Source organism: Mesocricetus auratus, unplaced genomic scaffold (genome assembly GCF_017639785.1).
Source record: "Mesocricetus auratus isolate SY011 unplaced genomic scaffold, BCM_Maur_2.0 Super-Scaffold_100003, whole genome shotgun sequence".
Taxonomy (NCBI): Eukaryota; Metazoa; Chordata; class Mammalia; order Rodentia; family Cricetidae; genus Mesocricetus; species Mesocricetus auratus.
The window spans coordinates 51673722-51698712 of record NW_024429188.1 but is presented as its reverse complement, the minus strand read 5'-3'; the positions used below and the strand labels follow the sequence as shown (position 1 = coordinate 51698712).

General features: G+C 39.9%; 1 long non-coding RNA gene across 3 annotated transcripts in view; it reads left to right on the top strand.

Moving 5' to 3' along the window:
* Window positions 1-4627: 4627 nt before the first annotated feature.
* LOC106022511 overlaps window positions 4628-24991 on the top strand; it is a 90922-nt gene continuing 70558 nt past the window's right edge. Inside the window, exons 1-4 of one of the 3 annotated variants that reach the window (XR_005876807.1) lie at window positions 4628-4896; window positions 6461-6526; window positions 8463-8517; window positions 11231-11349. This is a non-coding gene — a long non-coding RNA (uncharacterized LOC106022511). Of the gene's footprint in view, window positions 4897-6451; window positions 6527-8462; window positions 8518-11230; window positions 11350-24991 lie in introns of all 3 variants that reach the window. The other 2 variants (XR_005876806.1, XR_005876808.1) reach the window with 2 other exon arrangements.

Here is a 24991-nt window from a genome sequence, read left to right as displayed (position 1 = left end):
GTAAATTTATGTATAATGGCTTATGTATATACATTGGATAGAACAATAAATTGACTTTTGAGGTACAGATAAGTCTTCTTCAGATAGCCAACACTGAAACTGGATTTTTATATATGCATGGGCAGAGGGAACATTGTGATCAGTGATTCAGGAAAGTACCTCCCACAAAGGACATTTTGACTGAAAGCTATGGTGAAGCCAACTAAAAAAAGACAAAGAAAGGCTGAGGATATTTTTATTTGCATGTCAGGAAAGTCCAGCAGTTGGACAGGCTGCACACTGGTTCAGGTATGACACTGGCTCATTTCCTTTGTGGTTCTCTTAAAACTACTTTCCTGTGATTTTTGGTTTTGTCCCTACTTTAGGGGAGAACAATGGTAACTAGGGCTATTTTATATTCCATCATATAAAAGATAATTGCTTCTTGCACTATAGTACAAAAATGAATATAAATGTTTCAAGAACATTAAAATTTAGAGTAACATCTGTACCACCACTGGCTATATACTCAGAAGATACTAAGTGAACATATCACAGAGATACTTGCCATTCATGTTTATGGGACACTATAAACAACAGCTAAATTACAGGATCAGCCTCAGGGTCTGACTGGATAAAGAGAATATGGTACATATGGATAATAGAGCTTTATTCAGCCATGAAGAATAAAATTATTTTGTTTTCTAGAAATGGACTACTATATTTGTTGTCATCATATTAAGTGAAATGAGCCAGACAAATATTGCATGTGTTTTTCTAATTCATTTTAGATCCTATAGATTATGTAGCTACACAATACCATATCTATAACATAAAAGCATAAGGGAGACTGCTGCCAGGACAAAGATGAGAGGGAGAACAAGAGACAGAGGGCAGGAGGGAAGACAAACTAAGGGATATGGAGAAATGGGTATAATCAGAGTACTTTATATACTTGAAAGAACGTGTCCTTACTAAACCCATCATGATACTATTGTACAATGAATATATACTAACAAAACAAAAAATTAAGGTCAGCTTATTTAAGGCATGGAGATCCCCCAAAGTTTGTTAAAAAGCAGTTGAATAGTTGAAATAGCTTGAAAGGTATCTGGATATTTACTTATATTTAGTATTTATTTTTAGGCAGTGCCTCTTCCTTATACCTCTTACAGTATCTATTTTGATCTAGAAATAAGATACTTTTGGACTTCTAGAATAATACTAATATTTCAATATCCCAAAGGACATTCTGTCCTTGGAAGACACTCTTCTGAGCCTACAACTTCAGTTTGCCTACAGCTAATTATGCAGAACAGGTTAAGAAAACACTATCTGGAGTTTCCTGCAACTGGCTCTCACTGTGGTGTCACTTCTTGGGTATCCTGGGAAATGATTTAATCACTTAGAGCTTTAGTTTCTTTAAGAAACAGAAACAATATTAGGACTTGCCCCATAATGGCCAGAGATTACATGAAATAATATATGTAATGCATATACAAAAGTGCCCGGTACTTTTTGGTTCATTGTACCCTCATTGACTCAGTAATTTTCTTTATGGCATGCCTAAGTGAAAAGAACTATGTTACATTTGTACTTACTGAGCAATTAGGTATAAAAATGGCAATAGTACTATTTTATGAGCTGTATGTTTCCCTCAAAAATTCAAAATATCTTACAATAAACTATGCGTTGTCGATATAATCCTGGGGTCTGTTGCTGACCAGTTTAGGAATAAAACATCACTGAGGACACATTTCTCATTAACTACAGGCTGGTTTTTATTGAGATATGTCTATTATCATCATTAGAGTAGGTTCATTGGAAGAGTAGTTTCTACATGTACAGTCAAGACAGTGTCATACCTACTGTAGTGTCATTTTTCTAGGTTTACTCCCCCCCCACTCTACTGTCACTCGTTGATTACATATCATTTTTAAAAATAGATTTCATGTGCTAGATAGACATTCTTTTGCCAGGTCTGTAATTCCAGCCACTTGGGAGGCTGAGGCAGGAGGATCACATTTATATTTAGTATGTATTATATTCAATTTATATATTCAATATTGTACTTCGACCCTGTTTTAAAACAAAAAGTTAAAAGAGGACTAGAGATAGATCTCAGGGGTAAAGTGTTTTCCTGGTGTCTATGGGGTTATGGGTTCAGTCCTCAGTACTGCAAAACAAAACCAAGAATGCAAGGTTTTCTTCAGTCTCTTATAGGCCTTTCTATCATCTTCCTTCTCTTTCCCCCTCTTCCATTCTCCTTGCCCTCCTTCTTACCCAGTATCCAAATCCTGGCTCTTACCCAGGCTCTCCTCACAGTGAGAAGAGACTGGCTACCTAATTCAGGAAGAATGATTGGTCCGACTTTTGATTCTTCATTTGGCCTGTGAGCTAGCCAGAATATGGGGTGCTGTTAGCTCATTCCTGTATACATCCTTCCTTCCCGTAAGAACCAGGAGCAATCAGTTCAAACTGAGGCTACAGAAGGTGACCTGAGAAGTTGAAGAGAGTAAATCTTTGAAGTTGAAGTTGGTAGAAGATTTCTGAGTTTTTCCTAGAGGCTAGAGCTGCCTTCAGTTCTATTTGCATTTTCAGATTCACTGAAGGGAAATCTGATGTTGGAGTAATTAAAGAGGAATGAAATAGAAGACCTGTGCGTGCACTGTTGACTCCGGGCCTCCATGGTGCTGGCCGGCAGAGGTCGGGAGCGGCTGGCTGGCTGTTAGCCCCAGCCTGCAGCGTTTGCTTTGGCCATTGGGGGAAAGAGCTCTTTGTGGAAAGCCAGCCTTCCCAGCCAAGCGCCTATTTTGGTCCTGAATCTGTTGAGTCCAGCCTGAAGGTTGGCTCCAGGATCAACAGAGGCCATGGAAAATGGGACTGGATGCTTGGCAGACATCACTGTGGGCTTTGTCTTCCTGACCAGGTTAGTTAGTCCTGAGCTCATGAAGTCAGGCACAATGGGGAGCTAAGGACCTTGTAGTATCAGTACCAGAAAGAACTTGCTTGTTTGCATGGTCACTGTATCTCAGACTGGGCCTGACTTCTTTCCCATACATCCAGTCTAGTAAGGTGGGTGTGGAGGAAGGGCTGACAGAGTCTCCAAAATCCATGAGGTCTCTTAAACGAAAGACCACCAAACTATAGAGTTGCTTATCTTCCCTAACTAAAAAGGCAAGCCTCGTGAGATTCAGCATTTGTTGTCTAAGAACCCAGGCAGTGCATGTTACAGTTTCGAGAACTGAACTGGTTTCTATGTGCTTATTCAACTCTTCCTTGGTGACAGGGAAGCAGCCCTGCCCTGCGAGAGAGAGAGACAGAGAGAGAGAGAGAGAGAGAGAGAGAGAGAGAGAGAGAGAGAGAGAGAGAGAGAGAGAGAGAGAGAGAGAGAGAGTAGGATCATGCCACACTTCCTTTGCTTTGAAATGTCAAAAACCATTCTTACCTTGTGTTTTGCGTGAAAATGGTGGTAGGTTAGATATGGCCGGTGAATCCTAGTTTGCCTTTAGCAACCGCTGCTCTAGAAAATAGAACACAGACAATGGAACCAAAATGGGGAGGCTTGGCTTGACAGAAAAAAAGGATAACCAGAGTAATAGGAAAATGGGACAAGTTTCCCAGGAAGTTACAACAGTTACCTTTAAAAAAGATATAAAAGATGTTCAAGAGGTATTGGTTAGGAATGTCATAGGAAGATTCAAAGGTCTGACCATGGATTGGTTTTGATTCTTTAAAGCCTGAAGGATGGTTACTGTGTAAGGATGTTTCCATTTCTGCATATCTGTTATTTTCCATGCACTCACCATCTACATTTAAGTTTGCTAAATCATTTTATACGGTCTATTCCTCCTTGACTAACATTTGTTGATAATTGCCTCAATTTGCTCCTCATTTTTCATACATCTTATTTTCCTTTCAGAAACTAAGGGGTTAATGTCAAAAGGGCAAGGTTCGCTGGGCAGCTGCCACACTGTTGCCTAGCAACCCTCAGGGGCACCTCAGAATTTCTGCAGAAGCTTTTGTGAAAAGATGGTCTGATCCAACCATCAGGGTGGAGTAAAGAGGAAAGGAGATAATGTATGTCGAACACATTATAAATCATGAACCAGGATTTGACTCTGTCTCCCAGAATATTGAATATTCTTTTATGTCACTAGGGGGAATTAAATTTGCTTTAAGAGATTTCAGCTCTTTCCTGCTCCCCTCTTTTCCCCAGTGGTTTGCTCCAATTTCTCAGAACAGCATCCTTGTCACTAAACCTCAAGATTGGCCTGTTTCTGTCTCACAGATTATTAGGCCCTCTATACTTTTTACCCTTCCCTCTAGTTATCTAGCTAGTAATCTAGAGTGGTTTGATGGTGTCTTGCAGTAAAGCATCCTCACTCAGTTCCCTGTGCACGGCAATGGTTTGTTCCTATCTGCTGGGTATCAGCATCTTTCCCCTCCTTTCTCACAGGAATGATTAGATACTGCGTCATTGAGCATCAGGCATTTAGCCCCTCCCCCGGGGTCCACAGTGGTTTGATCCTACCTCATGGACTATTAGGTTCTTTCTGATTCCCCCTCCAGCGTCACCATTACTAATGGTATGGTCCTTAGCATCAGGTCCTTTTTGTCCCCCACTGGTCTTCTGAGCACATTTGACGCAGCTTCATTTCATTCCTGAAGCATCCTGAGCCCCTCAGTGCCTTGCTTCTGCGTAAACGCTGTAAACTGGACCAAATGGGTTGAAAATGGCCAGAAATTGATCTTGGTCACTTTAGATATTTTATGACAATTAAAAGAAATCATTTTCTGTCCATTTAAAATCCATTTGGGCCAGTTTAAGCTAATGGCGCAGGGCTGGAGCCTGAGATCCATAAGCCCAAGAAGATGGCTGAAGATGATGCTGACTCAAGCCACTCAAGGAGCCAGGTATTTATAGAAATTGAAAGTAATCTGAGGGAAAGAAGAGAGACCAGATAGACAGAAAAACACAGGAACTAGGGTTGATAGAGGGAAGGTTCAGAAGAGGTTAATACAACCTGAAGTGATTATTTTTCATATTTTTAAGGTTGAAAGGTCATTTCTAGGATGCAATACAGGGTTTGGGGCTCTAAATTCAGGCATCTGGAAGGCAGTCTGGGCGATGACGTCATCTGGCAGGCTGGAGCTGAAACTGGGTGGTTTGTGGTGCAGTGATGATGCCTGGCTCTGCAGGCCAGTTCCTAGGGCCGTTCTTTGTATGTGACTCACCCCAGTCTTTTTGATGGATAGTCCCACTCCATGAATGACAACCTTTTCACCCCTTTAACTGTGCTAGCCATTTAAATTAGGAGAGCGGAACAATGTTGAAGAAATAGCTAATTACAATAGATAAGACAAGGTATGAATGACTGAGTTGATTAGAATTGAGTTTGGGCTTTACTTCCTAATTATTTCTCAGCAAGGTACTTGGGGAAGTGGCAGCTAGAGAATAGGGCCCCATTTCTCATCCCCAGCGTGGGCTTCTCCACAGGGTTGTGGCTTTATATATAAACTGGACTGTATGGTCTAGGTATCTGTCGTATGTGTTCCTGTTGTTTGTGGGGACTGCAGTGGCAAAGATGGAGCCGAAACATGGAGGATGAAAACAATGCCATTTTCAGAGACTGCGGCATTTCTGACGCAGTGGGATGGACAGTGGGCATGCCCGATGATTCGATGACGATGACGAGTGATGTACTGCTGCAAGATGGAGGGTGGGGTTAAAGCTGGCTGGTGCAGCTGCGGGGGCGGGCGTGGTGCATGCTGTTCTATGGCTTTCTACCTGTAAGGAGAAAAACAAAGCTTTTCTAGAATGATCTAGAAACTTGGCTGCCTGGGAGGGAAGGAGGGAAGGTGATATTTGAAACAAAATTGGGAGAATTTGTTAGGATTCTGCGTGTTTAGACAGCTTCAGTTAGCCACTGCCCATTTCTCCAAAGGGAGGATGGCGGCCATTTTACTGAAGGCAGTTGAATGGCCTTTTCAAGATTAAGATGAAAAGAAATAGAAGGTTTAGAGTCATATAGCACAGGTTTTGAGTGTCATCTCTGTTATTTGCAAATTAACCTCTTAGAGAATTATGCTTATTTCTAAAATAAAGCTAATACCATCTTCCTTAAAAGTAGAAATCTTAGATGTTAATGTCTTTTGGGGTAAAGTAGCTGACATTCAACATTTTGTTTTATTAAACTGGATTGTGTGGCAGGGATTATTTTTGTGTACATATATGTATAGCTTAGCTTGATAAAGACAATTTCTTTCTAAGTTTTTAGCAACATTTTTCTATAAATGAAGCCACTGAACTATTTTGAGGATCAAAGAGAAAATTATTTTCTGGAGAATTTTATAAACTATAAAGCATACATGTAAATATTTGATGTTTCTATAATAATATGTTGATTATTACCCAAGCAGTACTAGAGAAACCCAGTATAAAATGTCTTCTGGTGTTACACACTCACAGATTTCTCAGATTCCAGATTCACTCCTTCTTCGACCCTCATCCTGGACCTGAGGTGACTGGAAGCCTTGAGATGAGGTACGCAGCATCGTGAGCCACAGGGACCCAAGATGGGAGAGGCAGGAGTGGTGGGGGGGATTGGAGATCATGTCAGAGATGCGGGTGTGAGCAGGATGGGGTATCACAATTTGCCCTGTAGTCATAGAAATATGGAAACTACCTGAGTTCAAGACCAGCCTTGGTCACCTCACCTGCATTCTATTACTGGCCCTGTAAAAATCAGGGTGAGGTAAAGGAAGGGCAATGATGTGGGCTGTGAATAATATGGTATAGTGTTGGCCACAATATCCCCATTGAGGAACTATGCTATGTAGTAAGAATTGGGAACCAGGAAATGTGGCCTTTTGATGACATTAATTAGATAACTGATCATTACAATGTAGGGCAGAGAAGAGCATGACAAAGATTTTTGTTGTGGTGCTCTTGTGAACAAGATGGAGGAACTGTGACTCAGCATTGCTCTTCTAGCTAGATTCTGAATATGTTTTTTTTAGGTAATCTTTTATTGAGTATTTACTAGGTATCAAACATGCTGATGCTTTACATATGTTGCTTATTTACTTCCCAGAACCCCCTATGCAGATGAAGAAACCGTTAACAAGGGGTGTCAGTTATTCTCTGTATTTTTCCTGGATCAGGAATTCTCATTAAGTGTGGAGGTTGAGGACCCATTCTCTTTGGGATTAGCAGCAGCAGACGGAGAAAGGCCTGTCTCCCTCTTCAGCTTTCTTCTCAGGAAGCCTGCCCCCCCCTGAGTCTCTAAGATGCTATATGAGCCACTGTGATGATGGAAATGAGTGGGTGCAAGGTCAAGTTAGGGAAAATGTTTAGCTTCACTGTAATAAAGCGGTCCTTGGTAGTAGGCTGCAGGACTCTACCTGACTCTGGCTTGGGGTCAGCATTTTAGTTCATGCCTTGGGTGGAGCTGTAGAATAGCACACTTACGAGGTGAGAAGACAGAATTGGAATGCAAGGGGGAAGTAATATGCTGGATGACAGAATTAGAAATCTATGAAGAATTTACTAGCCCACAAAGATAATCCAACAATAACAAAATAAATTTGATAAGAGCAACTGTGACATTTTGCGCTCATTTTATAAAATAGACAAAATTCTTTTAAGAAATTACAGTTCTGAAGAGTGAACCCATGTTTGAGGTGGAAATGGCAATGTAATCTCAGGTTATATTAATTATAGTATAGGCTCTAAAATTTCAGGAGTTGAGAATTTTATTCTGATCAGCATTTGTAGAACCGTATCTCAAGTACTGTGCTTGGTTATATTGTCTTTAAAAGGGGAATGAGACAAAATGGAGATTAAGAAAAGAAGCCTAGAATGTGAATAGGACATGATTGTTGTCCTCTGACATCTTTAGACTTGTCACGACTAAGAGGATTTTAGCTGTACAATCGGACCTCAAGAGGCAGATGAGAGTGATTAGGTGGGAGTAGCTATAGAGCTGCCTGGAGGTTCTCCGTGGGAAGGAATTTGCCCCTTGTGAAAGGAAGCAGAAACCACCTGATTTGTACTAGTAACTGAGCTGTGAGTCCCCAGATGTAGCCTTAGGTCTTTGAGAATTCTTTGGCAGGTGGATGATGGGGCAATGATCAGAATGGAAGGACACAGAAGGGGCCCTTGATAAAAACTAGCGAATCCAAAGCACAGTTGGCATTGGTTGGTCTGGCTCAGCAAAAAAAGTAAAATTTCATAATGATTAGGTAAATTATGTATTAGCCTTTTTGGATACATTGTACAGGTTGACCTTAGCATTGCTTTGTAGCCAAGGATGACCTTGAGCTTCTTGATCCTCCTACCCTTTCTCCTAAGTGCTGTGATTATAGGTGTGTGTCATCGACTTGAACTCCGGAGTTTTGCATGCTAAGCAAGCATTCTACCAGTTGAACAACATCCCTAGCTTTGTATGTCATCCCTGCCCCCTTTCTTCTTTTCACAGATGAGAAAACTGGGGTTCAGAAAAGTCCCATGACTTGTCCAAGGCCATGAAGCTAGTAAGTGACCCATGGGGAATGCATCAGAGTCTTGGGGTGGGGGGTACTGTATGTGCCTTGGGGTTTGCATTCTTACCTGACCATTTCTCCAGTTCAGTAACATGCTGATACTGCCAGAGGCGCATCAGGACTGTGTACAAGTACGTCATGTTGGGCTGGGTGCCTGGAGTTGATGAGAGTATTGTGAAGATATATGATCAGCCTGCAGCCCAGCAGGTCCTGGAGGATGAGGTTGGAACACAGCTGAGCTATTACACAGGCCAAATGGCATGAGCACTTATTCATAATGTCTGTACCTTCCCCAGAACATCGTCCGCTATAGATACTTGGAAGAACCTGTCTGTAAGAAGACATGGAGACTTTCCACTTAACGACCAAGAAAGTATGGTCTAGAGAGGGGCAGGAACCTCTCTCCAAGTTTTTCTACTTAATGATTTTGTCTCTGATGGTGCCAGAAATTATTTTTTAGTATAATCTAGAAAATTTAGGCTTCAAAGCACATTCATTTATGAGGCAATACCAAATCCCCTGTGAAACTGACAAGATAGGCCTGTAGGGTTGTGCTTTCACTTCTTCCTGACTATGATGCAAGTTAGTATCATGGAAATGTAAAGATACACACTCAGAGAGTCACTCAGACTGGGATTAATTCCCTTCCTGGAGCCCAGAGGGAAATCTGCTAAGAATTTTTTTCATGCAAATTTTTTGTTTATTTTTGAGATAATACTTTATTTTTTAATTTTTTAAATTACTTTAGTTTTAAATAGCTTGCTTCACATGTCAATCTCAGTTTGAGCCTCGGGTTCTTGAGAAAATTTGATTCTAGTCCTGTGAAGGTGGAGGTTAAGTGTGGATAGAGAGACCCTGGCGAGGACTAAAGCTCAGAGGAGTGCCCTCTTCTGGATAAACAGATTTGAGATTACTAGCCTAGGCGATGGATTACCTGGGCAAAAGGATCTCACCCACAAGACGGCTGTTGAACCACATTTTTTCCAGTTCTCTGAGCTTGATAGCTCTAGATATTAGCCTCTAGATTTTACATACTTGGTTATTCTGCATTTGTCTTGCACTCCAGCCTCCTTGTTAGCTCATTTGTCCTTTTGAGGACATATTGTATTTTGTTTTTTGTCACTCTTGATATATGGTACTCTAGAGCTAAACCCAGTACTCCTGAAATGGTATTAAGTAAAAGGAAAACCATCTCCTTCATTCTGGTGTATCCTAAGATTCATTAATACATTTTTGGTATTTTTGGCTCAACACTGCCTTCCATACACGTGTGTATATGTATTAGAGGTAAGTTCCCTAAGTGTTTCAGCAGGCACACCTGATAAACTATACTATCTTTCTGAGTCATTATATGCCAATTATTTGTGGCAGTGACACTATTAGCTTCACCTGGGAATCTTATTGTTTAAACCCAATTCTGAGCTAATCTGTGTCATTTATTGTATAAAAATGTTCAAGTAAAAGCAACCCTTTTTTGAGTCTGATTTTGTCATGTAGATCAGGCTTTCCTTGAACTTGCTATATAGCCCAGGGTGGCCTCTAACTTGTAATCCTCCTGTCTCAGCCTCCTGAGTTCTGGGATTACAGGTGTGTGACATCATACTTAGCTATAAATTTTGTTTTAGGACCCCTCTACATACAGTATATTTTTCCAGAATTGGTGATCAAACCAAAGTTCCCATGTCTTCTATGGAAGTGCTACCACGGTGCTCCACCCCTCTCTATTTTGGTTCTGAGAAAGGGTCTAATTAAATTACCTCATCTGTCCTGCAATGAACATAGCTTAGGCTGGTGTCAAACTTTTAGCCCTCTTGCCTCAGTCTTTGCAGTACCTAGAATTATAGTGTGTGTACCTACACTCAGTTTGCTTGTATACTATTAAATGTTTTGTGGAATTCTTGGACATTTTGTTTACGTATGCTAAGCCTATTGACATCTAGCATATTAGAACTGAAAACAATTCAAAAATCTACTAATTCAAAAACAGCTTCAATAAATTCAAAACAGTTCACAAACTAACTTTTCAATAGAAACATTATTTTCCAAATAAAATATCTATGAGTTGTGGTCTTTCATTTTTTGGTCCTTAGTGCCCTCCTCATTCAGTCTTTTGCCATATCACATAGAGGGTATTAGATCCCCTGGATTCTGAGCTACAGGGTGATGGGAATTGAACTTAAGTCTTCTGCAAGAGCAGCAAGTGCTCTTAATCTCTGAGCCATCTTTCTAGTCCTATCACGTAGTTTCTTAATATCAGGTAATTGTGACTCCATGAGTTCCTCTGGCAGAGTTTTGGGACCCTGCGAAATGTAAGATTTTCTAAATAAGTGATGCTGCCTGAGACATGGATGTGCTTTAGCACTTACAATTTTCTTATTAAAATAAACTTTTTTACACAAAAGGGCAAATACTGTTAGACTCTACTGCTATGGGTTACCTAGAATATAGAAATTCAAGAGACAGAATAGAGTAGTGGTTAATGCTGGTGAGGTAGGAGAGTATGGGGGTTCCTGTGTAATGAGTACACAGTTTCAGCTGAGAAAGTTCTGGAGATAAACAGCTGCAAACAGTGGGATTGTGGTAAAATGCCACTGAACTGTATAATTTAAAAAGATTAAATGATAAAAGTCATGTTCTATACAGTTTAACATGATTTTAAAATGCAGATTACAGATACACAGTCACCCATATTCTGATTCAATAGGTTCACAGAGTGGCACAGAATCAGCTATGGAAGCACTTGAGAGAATACAGATAACATTTGTGGCCTGGAGAGACAGCTACTAAGTGGCTTAAGATCCAGCACCTCCATGGAGTGATGAGGTAAGGCCATTCTCCCCTTCTTTTCCAGTTTCTAGAAACTGCTTACATATTCCAGAACTGACTTACATGTGTTTGGAGGAGCCTGGACCCAGGAATTGGAGTGACACAATGTTCATGATGGGGTCATTATGACTTGTGTTTGACACCTGTCCAAATGATTTCACATATCACACATGAAGCGAAGTTTGGAAAAATTTTAGAATAAAGTGTCTACATATATGTACACACACATGTATATATCAAAATGTAGGTGACTAAATTATTTCAGCTTTGGATAAACTAAATATGTGAAATAACAAAAGGATAGAGTTACATGCTTTTATAATTAAAATATAAAATTCTATAAAAGCAAGAATGACATTAAAATATAATTGGTCATCTGGGCACTCAGACGATAATAAGGTGCATTCTGTCCTTATATGAATTGCATATTAGCAAAATCAGCCTTTGCTGCAATTTAGTGATAAATCCAAGATCAGTTATAGTACTTGTGTGGTCATATTTGGATAAATGCAGTGCTGAACACCACAGACCAGAGCTCTAGCAAAGGTCCAACTATGGCTTTTGTTTCCAGTCGTAGGCTGTAAATAAATCTCCCTGCATGGTGTTTGGTGTGACAATCATCACATTTTTGATGATTTCACTGTTCAAAATGCTCCCCAAGCACTGTGCTCTCTAGTGCTTCTAAACTTAAGAAGGCTTGGAGATACCTTACAGATAAACATGTGCTTCGGCCATATGCGATAGTGCTGCTGGCTGTGATTTTGTTGTTAATAAATCAGATCTATATGCTGTGGGTCAGCATTCACTAGTACAAAGTTATCAAACTTATCAATTGTGAACAGCAGGAATCATGATTACTATCAAACATGCTGATTGCATAAACTACATGTCAATTTATGAGGGAAACAATGTGATCTTTAGAAAAAGCAAGCTATAGAAATACACAGGTTAGCTGGGATTGACATGTGAAGCAAGCTTGTTTCTAATTTAAACAATAAAAAAAGAAAAAAGAAATACACAGGTTAAAAGACTAGACAGGGACAAACAAATCATGCATGTTAACATTATTGAAAAACTCTTCCATTTTACTAATGATAAAAGAACTCAAGTTGGATAACAATGACAGGTCAGTGTTGTTCCCTATCATATTAGAAAAGATTTATGAACTGTGCTGGCCACAGTGCAATGATCTTATCATTCTTGTATACTACCAGTGGATTAAATCAGCACGACATCATTGGAAGTGGCTCAGTAATCTCTACAAAAACTTGTATAAATTTTAGTACCTCATGACTGAGAAATTGAACTTCAAAGTATATCTTCTGAGAAATAGATGTTCAGCTAAAGATTTATACACATTTAGTATAATGTTATCTGTAAATACAAAAATAGAAAAAATAGAGGAGCCTTCGAAGAGGGGGAACAGATATACTATAGATCAAAACAAGATGAAAGACTTAACAAAATCATTAATTTATTTTCAAAGAACAGTTGATGACAAGAAAAACATTTTAACTTCATTGAAATAAAGCAGATATCATATAAGTTAAAAATTAAGTTACACTTACATCATATACACTGAACTAGGTCAAGTTGGAAATAAATCAGTTTCAGGGTGAAGCACACTTTAATTTAGTACATATGAGTTGAGGGAACTTCCTAACCTGCTCCTCAGTAGCCACCCACCTCGTTTAGTTGGACAGGCCTTAGGAGGCGGGATAATGAGTTGCAATGGATAATGGAGTCAGACAAGAAAGGACAGACTAACCTTTGGCAATGCACAGAAAGGAACAATTTCATTCAGACTTCTGTGAAAACATATGAACTGGCACAGTTTTTGGAAGGCTTCAAGAAGATGACTTTGGAGATGAGTCATAAAGGATAAGTAGAATTTTAGGGTTGAAATGCAGGGTAAGTATTGACCTTTTCAGCCACTAAGTGACAGTGATGCCACACTAGACCCTCCTCTAGGGTTCAGGTAAGTTGTCATATTCTAATATTCTGATCTTGATTTCATCAGAAAAACAGACATAAATATTTTGAGAATTGTGCACCATTTGATGAGCCACATATATATGTAATGTGGAGGATGGAGGAAGGGTGGTGGGAAGGAGACATCAGAAGGAGGATGAGAAAGAAACAAATATTTGTTGAGTGCTAATGAGCTCTTCCAGTACTTAGGCCATTTGATTTTACCTAAGGTACTTGAATCCATTAAGTAGGCATCCATTCTGAATTCCTATTTTGCCTGTGAGAATCAACAAGGACCTGAAAGATAGAGATAGAGTTGCAAATGGATAGTGGTTAGAAGTACCTGCACTTGGAAATGTTTTTCAGACTAGCTACAGTGGAGGTGCAGGGATTATTAATTAGCCTAACTATAACTCAAAGATAACTAAGGAGAAAATGAGTTCATAGAACTGCACCAAAGTTACAAGAAACAGGGGCTATGGCTATACCCTGCAAACTGCAGACCATGGTACCAATAGGAGGGGTTTAGAAATTTGAACGGAAAAGGCTATTAAGAGAGGTAGCAAATTAAGAAGAGGATATTGAATGAAATGGCATTCCCTACTTTGACACTTCTACACAAACCACTTCCCTCTGCTTAGGGTGTCTTGGGGCATATTCTAAGTCAGAGACTAGAATACAGCTATGCCAGTATTTGTAAATGTATCTAGGACACAGAAGAAACAGTGATCACACCCAGAGAGGAGAATCTGGTAGGACTGGGGAGAACACTTATTCCATTTTGTACCTCTTGATCTTACATTATACATGTTGCCTCCTTCCAAGGATAAAACTGTGAAATTCATACATGCACATGCACATACACACACACACACACACACAGAGAGAGAGAGAGAGAGAGAGAGAGACAGAGAGACAGAGAGACAGAGAGAGAGACAGAGAGAGAGAGAGAGATCTTCATGTTTAGCCAGAACAGTTCAGTCTGCTTAACTGTAATCATAAAGTGTCCCCTTCTTGTTCATGAAGCCTCTCCCTGTTCATTAAAACCGAATTCTATTCTTTTTGATTTTTGTTCAAATTCTGTTCTTATCGACTACTTGGCATAGGATCCAGTTGACAGAATGAAGCAGAGCTACCAAAGGTAGCCTCTGAGTGGGAAGGGGACGTACATTACGTAGAGTGGGACCCTGAATTCAGCAACACTTCTAGTATTGGTAGAAGACCAAGTAACTTCTTCACTGGTTTGAAGGTGGAGGACAAAAACCTGGAAACAAAGATTTGTTGAGAGAAGCTGAAGAAAAGGGCCAGGGCAAGGTCATGCAGAAACTTAGCTGTGTAGAGGTGGAGTTGCGAGTGAATGTGTTGCCCTAGATCTGCTCAGAACTGGTTCAGAAAGATTGGAAAGCCCACTGTCAACTACCAGGCCCCATAACAAACGTACCCATGGCCATTTACATTTGCAGTTCACCTTTTGGTACCTCCTGGGTTTTATCAGGCTTATTTGACAAAATTTGAATGCCTGTTTCAAGAAAGGCCCAGTACAGTGGTCACAGGCACTCACAAAAGAGAGGTTTCTGTGAGAATCAATGGTTTTGTGATGGGTTAGGGCCCAACTACTGTGGATTCTAACAGAGCCGATATAGTGCTTGGTTCCTAGTAGGTGCTCAGTAAGTGTTTGTGACATAATTCGTTTATTGAGCACCTCCTATCAATCAAGCACTGTGCTAGGCTCTGGGGCCACATAGCCAAGTTAAGTAAGAGGCTCCCTCTTGAGGTCCTTACGTCTAGTAGGCTACAGTAAAATTATTCATTTTAATAGCAGTTCTGATAGGGATAGGAGAATTTTCCCAGGAAATGGAAGCAGGCTGTGTTGTGGGAAGGGAGAGTGACTATACACTATTTGTTCCAAAACCTTAGGAAGAAAAGGAGAGAGAGGAGGCAGCAAACGGAGGGGTAAGACTGAGAGACTTTTCCTTATGAATGAGAGGTTTGAGAATAGTATTCCCATTAGAGAGGACAGGGATAAAGATTCAGGAGTTAAGGCAGTGACCAATGGAAAGACATGAGGCTGTAGAGGCAAATACAGTGGAAAATGACCAGGAACTCTTCCGAAGCAGGAGAGTGTGGATTTATAGGCGATACCAGGGGATGATGGAGAAGGTTAAGAGTATGTAAAGGGAAGTGACTGAAATAATGGATTGCAGATCCCAGGCCAGTCAGAGAAGGTAATTATGCTGAGTGAGTCTGGTAAATTGGGAGAAATCAAGAGGTCTAAGAATGCAAGTGATAGAAACAAAGAAAAGTTCTTAGTGTAACAGAAGCAACCACAGAGTATGATATATGAATAGAAGATGACACAGGTGGGGCAGTTTTGGGTGACAAAAAGATGCTGGGTGGGACTGAGGATGTATATAAATGATATAGGTGTAGGAAGAGGTTATGGTAGTTGAATCAAGGATGTTTAACACCCTCTGATCATACAAAGGCTTTCACCAAGAGTTTAGGAACAATTAATATGTGGGAGAAAGTTAGCAGATGCCAGTGACAAAACTTTTTGGTGGGAGAATGTAAATGTCTTAGTTGCCCTTTGCCTGGAAAGGGAGGTGAGCAAACATGGGTGATGCATCTGTGAGCCTGGCTTCTCCTTCTCACAGGATTCTTAATGGGAATGAGATGGAAGACTTCAGCTACAATGGGAATGAACCAGTGTCTATGAAATACAGCCTATCCCAGCAGTCCTAGCTGCCCAAAGGCCTACCTAAGGATAAGGCAATGCATTGTCTGTGGCCAGTTAGTAACATGCAACTCTGCAGAAGCATTGAGAAGTGTAGGAATGAAGACAAACTGAGTCACACAAAGGAATGGAAGCACTGCTCTCTACATTAATTCCCAGAGAGTGTAGTGTATGCTGGCCTGCTCATATCTTTCCATGGTCTGTACAAGAACAGCAGTGAGGAATGACACGTGAGGCAGCTTGTTTCAGCATTGCTGTGAGAGGAATGATGGGCAGAGAGGTCAAGCTTTCCTTGTGTCCAAGGGAGTTTTTGAAGTACAATTTTGATTAACAATTCATTCTAGAGTTTAGCTTGTGGTGGGGGTGGTAGCTCAGAAAAAGAGCAGTGACAAATAAACACTCTAATCTTTGGAGAAATCTGTAAGAAAATACTGTAGAAAATATGTAATAGCTTCAAAAACTCTTTCACAGTAACAGCACCAGGAGCCACAGCAAACAGCTATAGTGATGACAATAGCTAATACATATATTGCCTTATCCTATGCAAGGGTCTGTTTTAAAGACTTTTATGCACAAGAATTCTTTTAGTACTTACAACAGCACTGTAAAGTCTAAATATCTATATTAGCCCATTTAGTGTTATGTAGAAAAATACAGGTGACTAGATATTTTATAAATCAAAGACTTTACTTTAGCTCAAGGCCCTTTGACTTCACAACCATGGTCTTTATAGAAGCATCATATGAAGAGGGGCAAGGGTCATGTAATGACTCTGTATCTTCCCTCTCTCCTTAATTTACTGGAACTCAACCATGAGAGCTCCACCATAATGGCCTTATTTTAAATGTAGTCACCTCTTAAAGGCCTTATCTCTAAACAGTATCATTGAATTAATTTTGTATTTTCCTAATATATTAAAATGGGGGAAATTTTCAACATATAAAGTTGTGAAGCACACTCACACCATAAATAAATCATAGCGGTATGACTATTATCATTATAATTTCTGGTATTCGGTGGTAAAATGTTTAACTAGCATGTGTAAAACCATAGGTTCCATCTCTAGCACCACTCACAAACACACTCACAAAGCAAGTGACTACTAGAACTCAAATCTTGCTATAACCAATTCTAATGAAGATATAGTTATGAACAGTAATGGACATCTATTTTGCTCTGTGTAGACTATAAACTATAGAGTGTACACTTTTAAAGTTTGTTCTGGATCCTCAAAGCTCTTACTGCATTTTTCCTGTGAGTTAGTTCCTGTGTATATGAAATAGACTGGTGCCTGTCTAAATTTTTGGTGATTCTGACATGCTGTGCAAATTGTATATTGCTGTGAAGGAAATCTGATACCGGAGAAGCCTTCAGCAAGTCATACGATTAGCTAGAACATGCTTGGAGAATCAATTGTTTCTAAAAGATAATACAGGGAGCTTCTACAGGGCTGGAGAGATAGCTCAGCATGTACTGAAATGAACCCAGGGCCCTGTACATATCTGATAAGATGCCTACTAATGAAACACAACCATGACACTCTTGGAAAATTTTATGTTGAGACCAGGTAGCCCATTAGGTCGACCAACTCTAGTTCAGGAAAGTCTTCAACTTGTGATCCTCCTGCCTCAGTCCCCCTGGTAGGCAGGATTACAGGTTTGTAACACCAGGCTTAGCTCACTGAGTGTTTGCTTTAACAGAAGCATCCTATTTCAGTTCCACCCTATATAACTTCATATACCATGAACTGAAAAAGTTACATATATGTATGGCCATTCAAAACAATTATTTTTACCTTTATGGTTCATTGCAAATTCATTTTTAATATTAGAACTGAGCATAACTGCTGTGTGTGCTGGCCTAGCATTTCCTGTGTTATTTTGCTGCTTTCCTTCCAGGTCATATATAAAGTCCCCTGATTTTTTTTGTTTTCTTGGTCTACCTTCCTACATAGCTTATAGCCTCTTTCTTCTCTTAACTTAAAGTCTCTCTGTCATTTATAATTGCTAGTTTTTGGGAACTGTTTATTATAGTTAGGTTTGGAGATTAATTAACATATCTCTATGGCCATTTCCTGTTCTGTAAGTCATTGGTTCCCTTGAAGCAAGTACTTTACATTTACAAGGTCATGTTTTCCTCTGTTAGTTCTACTTCTCTACTTCAGTACTTGTGGTGTCAATAATTTTTCTAGGGTCAGCCTAGGAAATTCCTGATGCTTGAATTATCACCAACAGTGATCTGTATAGTCTCAAAGAGGCTGATGCTTGTATGGAGGCCTTCTTGGCATCTCCCATATCTGTCTGCCCTTGTAAATATCACTTCTTCCTCTGCTGTAGACAAGTAATGAGCCAGAAAAGCAGAAATTCCATCATTCTTATGAACCTGTTTTGATGTCTCTTCTACCCCAATATTACTTTGCCTGTTTGAGCTTGCTTTACATAGCAGACTTGCTCATTCTGGTCACTGTGGATGAGAATCACATTGTTGAAAAGCCTTCAATACGTGAACTATTTAAAATCATCGTGGCATTGAGCCAGTGGGCTCTTCTGGCTCTGGGATGAGGGCTTCACCTCATGTATTTGCACTGCCCTTATACTAGTTACTGCTAACCTCAGAATCAGGTTGAGAATTCAAAGAAAATCAAACCCTTATGCGTTGCCCTAAGGCAAAACTGCCCCCTTACTACCTTAAGTGCCTGATTTCCACTAACCACTTTTTTTCATGGCGAAAATTAATACCACATTGAAGAAAGATAAAGTCACATGGTCTTTAGCACAGTGCCAGTATATGATCTTGGCTGATGTATAGAGGCAAACAAAAGACAGGAGGAACCCCTCTGTGACAATATAGAGAGGATCTCCACCACTAGAAAGCTGCCTTTTAGGCCAGGGTGGAAGAGCTACAGTACTAGTGAACTCTGAGTGGGCTCCAATGAAAGCTTGACTTGGAAGAATGGGACATACCATTTTATAGAATTATCCTTGGCTTCTTTTGTCAACATATGTAGTACCATACTGAAAAGGAACAGAAGGAGAAGGGTTCTGGTAGGAGCTAGAATGATGTTCTTGCCTTTCTTCAACTTTAAAGCTCCTAGCTCTGTGCCTGCTCAACAGCTGGTGTCAGTCTTAATTGACAGCAACAACAATAGTACTCAGATGACTGAATTTCACCATCAGAAAGGGATTATGAGGCCACTAATTCGTACATTGCCCCAACCCCTGCCAAGCTCCTGTGTGGGGTTACACCTAAAACAACCTCTATAATGCAGGGCTTGTCAGGAAAGGCTATCCTGCTGTTTTTCCTACTCAGGGAAACTGGAGTGCAAAGGACCAAAGGAAACAGCAAACTCAGCTTTTCTCTCTGGCCTTGCTGCATAAGGGGTCAGGCATGGAATGCCAATTTTCCAGAGCTCATACCTGGAGAGAGAGAGAGAGAGAGAGAGAGAGAGAGAGAGAGAGAGAGAGAGAGAGAGAGAGAGAGAGAGAGAGAGAGAGAGAGAGAGAGAGATGACACAGTGAGGCCTGCAAGTAAACCATCTGAGTCGTGAAGTTTCTGGGGGGTCTTCCTGATGCCTTCCAGTCATATGGATATTCACTTCTCACAAAGGCTCCTTCCCCAAGATCCCTAGGCCCCAACTCACTTCTTATCCTTGGTTCCTAGTTGCACACTGAGTGTGGTGCACACGCATGCATGCATTAGGAAAAGACTGTTTAGGATACAGCTCCTTTACTCATAGGTGGGTAAGGTGATTTTAATGTGGATGCTTATATATAAGAAAATATACAACTATCACCTTGATATTCCAGTCAATTTTCAGTTTAATAGCTATGGCCCTGGATGGATCAGAGTTGTTGAAGAAAGTAGACACTCTTAGGAGTTACAACACCGAGTCTGTTGGGCATTTCTGGGAGGGGACACAGCTTTCAAGAGTGGAGTAAAATCCAGTAAATAATGAACAGTATTACAAGTGAGGCTTAAGAGGGTGAGAATTAGGGTACATTTTTGTATTATTCTCCTAGCTATGTAAGATATGTTAGTTATGTAATACATATTAGTTTCTTTAATGACAAAATGTTATGTAAAAAGAAAAAATCAATAGACATAGAAATTTAGATAATTATTTTTAAACAAATGAAATGTAGATGGAATAAAAAGAAACAAGGGAGAACATTAAAAGGTAAAGGATGGAGAAGAGAGATAGAGGAAAGCAATTGAAAATAAAAATGAAGTAAACATGTGTCAAAGAAAAATAAAAGGAAATAACTTAGAAAGTTAAATTAGTGAAAAAATATATGGAAGGGACATTACAAGGGAATAGAAAGACAATCTGAAAGAACTGGAGAAACAAAATAATGTGGAGCTTAATCCTTTCTATCCTAAGCAAGGATTTGATTCTAAAAAGTGCAGTTCAGAATAAACGCAAAAGTCAGTTCATAATGGAGAAACACAAAAAGGTTAGCATAGTTGTGTTCTAATTGAGGAACACTTTCTAAAATCTCTGCCCACTATGTCTCAGAACTATCACTATAACCAGAAAATATGAAAAGACAGATAAACTGTCCAAGCAAGAAGAGCCCAAAGAGATGTGACAAGCAAATGTCATGTGGGATCCTTGATGGGATAAAAGCATAGAAAGAGGACATTGTGTAGAAACTAAAGGCATTTGAATAGAGAATTGACCTTAGTTAAACAAGGTAGACAATAAAATATAAAAATTATATATCATGAATGAGAGACGTTGGTAATACAGAAAGCCCATTGTTGAGGATGTTGAACCTTCTATACTGTCTTTGGAACATCTCTGTGAATCTAGAGGTGTGTTAAAATCAAGATGCTTATTTAAGTTAAAGACAAAGGAGAACACATGATAAAATGGTGGAGGAGGAGAGGAAAACGGATCTCTCTTTTTTTGAGACAGGGTGATGTCACTGTGTAACCCAGGCTGACCTTGAACTCATAATCCCCTTGCCTCCATCTCCTAAATTCCAAGATTATCAGGGTGTACCACCACAGGTGGCTGAGAGATAAACGTTTCTTAATTAAAGAAAACAGTATAGGTAAAGGAAATTTTTGAAAGAAAAATATCTACCAAAAATATCTAAAAAAAACATTTTCCCCTCCCAACAAACCTCCTAAAAAGCAAAAAGGGAAAACACAGCAGTTAAGACCCAAAGGAAGAAAAAAAAAGCGTGGCAAAGAAAAATTAAACCAAACCCCATTTTTAAAAGTGAGAAAAAGAGATAGAATAAAATACAAAATATGGAAACAAACCCAAATCTCCATAAAACAGTAAAACAAAACCCAACAAAAACATAGTAAAAGAAGTTCTACTAAACAGAAAAAGAAATTACTAAAAGTGTGACATGAATAGCAAAGAAGTAGAGAGAGAGAGAGGGAAGGGGAAATATCCTCAGCAGCAACAACAAGGAAAAATAGTCCTAAACACTGAAAGAAGAAAGAGACAAAGATTGTAAAATGTGTAAGAGAAGGAAAACTCATGACAAATAGACAATTAAAAAAATAACAAGAATGGGAGGGGACCTCAGCATGTTAAAAAAAAAACATTGGGGAAGTAGGAAGTGATTTGCTTTTGGTAGGCCTGGGGAGTGGGAGTTAAATACCCAGAAAACATGGCTGTCCATAGTGCCCTTTGGGAGCTGTTGGAAGGAATGAAAAGGGCATGTTGTTGTAACATAGGCAGACAGGCATTTAAGTGGCTCATTACCACCATATTAACTTTTTCCCATGTGAGTCTGGGAAACTGACTGTTTTACTCAAAGCCCCCGAGTCCTGTTTTATTTTACCAGAGTCTGAGAGATGAACATTTATTGATGGACCAGATCTATGATCTGTACTGGGCTCCTGCCTGCCCAGAGATAGATATTAGTTTAACTTCTTTCAAAAGTTATTTATTATGAACTATGCAGGTTCTGTCTGAGCCACAGCTAAGTGACTACTAGCTCTTCCCTCTCAGTACTTTTGCTGAATCAGAGTCCTGGAATAGCTAACCACCAAACTCACCAGGAGTCAGAGGTCATCTTTGCTAGTCACTCAGAAAATGTGATTCTTCCCCCACATAAAGGGGCATAGATTTGGGGATCATCACATGCAACCAGTATCCCAACTTGAAGCGATCCCTAACAGCCACAGTTCCACACAGGAATCTCAAACATGCTCAGCTTTGGATCTGGAATATAGTGGTCATTTTGTCAGTATTATTTACTCTACCTTTAAAATTCTTGGCTAATACTAATGGTTAAATCCTTTTTATGATCAGATTGAATATTAATTCAGCAGTGCCTAGGAGGAAGTATATTCCTAACATGATCGTTTAGTCAAGTCATCCCAATGAGGATGATGAGAATTTGAAGAAGATGAACACAGATTCCCTGTTCTGGCCTTTATCTGGCCAGAAGCAATAACAATATGGCAACTGCAGTGATGGGACAACTGGGGCACAAATTCCCCATAGGTCACATCAATGGGTGGTCAGGAGCCACCAGAGATCTTTACACCCCTGGCAACTTTTCTGGGACCTGAAGCCTGGTGCTTCTTTGCTTTGGCATATAGAATGGTGCTTCTGAGTATTTAATGATGGGGTTAGAGTGCCATGGTCCAGGTGATGGATCACACTGAGATGCTAAGTTAACAAAAATGGGATAGACATGTAGACTAGAGGAGGAACTAAGAGATCTAGAGCGAAGCACAACATGGAGGAACCAGTTAATTTTAGACAAGTCACAAAACCTCTCTAAACTTCTGTACAGGGAACATACCACATGGAAAATGAGTGTTAGGCTTTTAGAAACAGCCCCAAATTAAAAAATATAACTATATAGTAGCAGAGATGTTTGCCATTAAGGCAGGATGTAATGGTAAATTGAAGTTGTCATCACAAAATAACAACACAAAACAAAGCAGACTGAGAGTTTGAACCCAAGGCAGCTTGGCTCTCCACAGTCTTCCAAGTGCTTCACCCTTTCCTAGCTCACCCTCCATGAACATCCCAGTCAAACCATCCTATTTCAAATGCTCAATTTGCTGCATAACATTTCAGTGGGGTTTTCAATGAATTCCAAACTTAGGTTCAGATGAGAATTTGAAATGACTGATGATATATGGCAGGGGACCGGACTAGACTACTATTTTTACATGCCAAATATTTGCCCCCAAATACTGATGTGTCACATGGAGCTTCTATTTATCATTTTTGTTGGTTACACTATAAAACATAGAAGATCTTTATAAACAACAATTACTTTCTAGGGTCTTTGTTACCCCAAAAGATATTTTGACATTAAAAATGTAGAGATGATATAACATCAGGATTAGAAATTTTAACTTTATGAAATAATCTTGCACAGTCCTGCCTTTCTCATTTTCTTGTGGAACAATGGAATGTTCATTATGAACATGTGGGAGCTGGGTGCCAGTCTTTTTTCTGTGGCTAATAGCAACATTTGACTGTGCTATTTTCCCGTTTGGGGTGTCACTTTTCTCATCTCTACATAGGGATGACTAGACTCAATGACATGCAAAGGATTATCCAGCTGGAATATTCAGGCTATCCTGATTCTAGAGCTTCTCTCTAGTCCCCATATCCTTGTATTCCTGCTGCAAATAAAACCTCACTTCTAATTAGCAACCCCTGAACCAGGTGGCAGGCAGTTCACATTCCTGGCATGCATGAAGCAAACAGCGTTTGCCAGCAGCCATGATGCAAGGCACCAGACTTTTTGATGTCCTTCAGAATTTTGGAGGGGTTGCTTCTGTGACTCCACCTTGCTGTTTCTTGAATTTTCCCAGTGAATGCTGCTTTAGATTGTTCTGTTTCATGTTTATCCCCAAGTAAACAAATGCCTCTTGGGACTTGTCTCCTCTGTGTGTCTGTTTGGGCTTGGTTGCTATAGAGATATTTTTACCTCTCATCTCTTTTCTCTCTCCCTTTTGCCCCCCCCATATGTACTTTCCATGAATTCCTCCCTATTTCTTTTTCCCCTTTAGACAGAAAGCATGACCTCAACTGTTGGCACGGTCCATAAATGGCATTATCTGAATTCTTGGCAAAATCCCAATTGAGGAATGTTGGGCTGCAGTTGGTTCTAGGTAGCTGGAGGAAATATAAAATTAATTAGCAACATAATTTCAGGCTTTACCTGCCTTGTAAAAGTGCACGAGTGTTTGTACTAGAAAGCACTTTCTGGCCCCAATCCTCCTCTGCTGTTTTGAGAAGACTTGGAGTTTAAATGAGACATTTTGAGCTAAGTGGTCATTTTACTGGCAACCCCAACTTCACTAGTCCTGGGCAAGAAACTCAAGAGAAAATTTGGGACTGCAAGGCTACTGTCTTGGAGTTTAAGGCTATTCTCAGTCTGCAGTTGTCTTTATTTGTCTGCACATATGAAGTTCTGCTTCCTTGCTTCCTCCCTGCCTCCAGTGTCTCTCTTCAGATAGTTTTCTTGGCATCTTACTGTGTGACACCTAAAGAATGGGCCACTGAGAGAAAACAATAGCCAAAAAAATTCCAAACTATTGTGACACTCAAGAGCCAGCCCAAATTACAGTGGTTTCTTTTTTATTATCAAACTTATTTAAAAATAAGCCAAAGTGATACAATCCCAAAATTCGACTTGGATTCAGTTCCTGTAGTTGCTCACTGTTATGGGTGCTGTGCTATTTTGTCTTTGGGAAGACCCTAGCTGAGGAAATTTCCTTGTGAGCACAGCCTGCCCAGCCCTCTGTCTGCCTTCCAATCCCAGCCTTCTTCATTGCCCTAGAGCTGGGCCTTCGAAGCCCAAGGTAGTGGAAGCATGGCACAGTACACTTCTGGATTCTTCCAGCTGTACTCTCACTGGGGAAAATCAACTTTGAAGTAAAGCTGGGGGCCTGCCAGGAAACTGAAAAGGGGTTATTAAAAATGGCCTTTTTCAAACC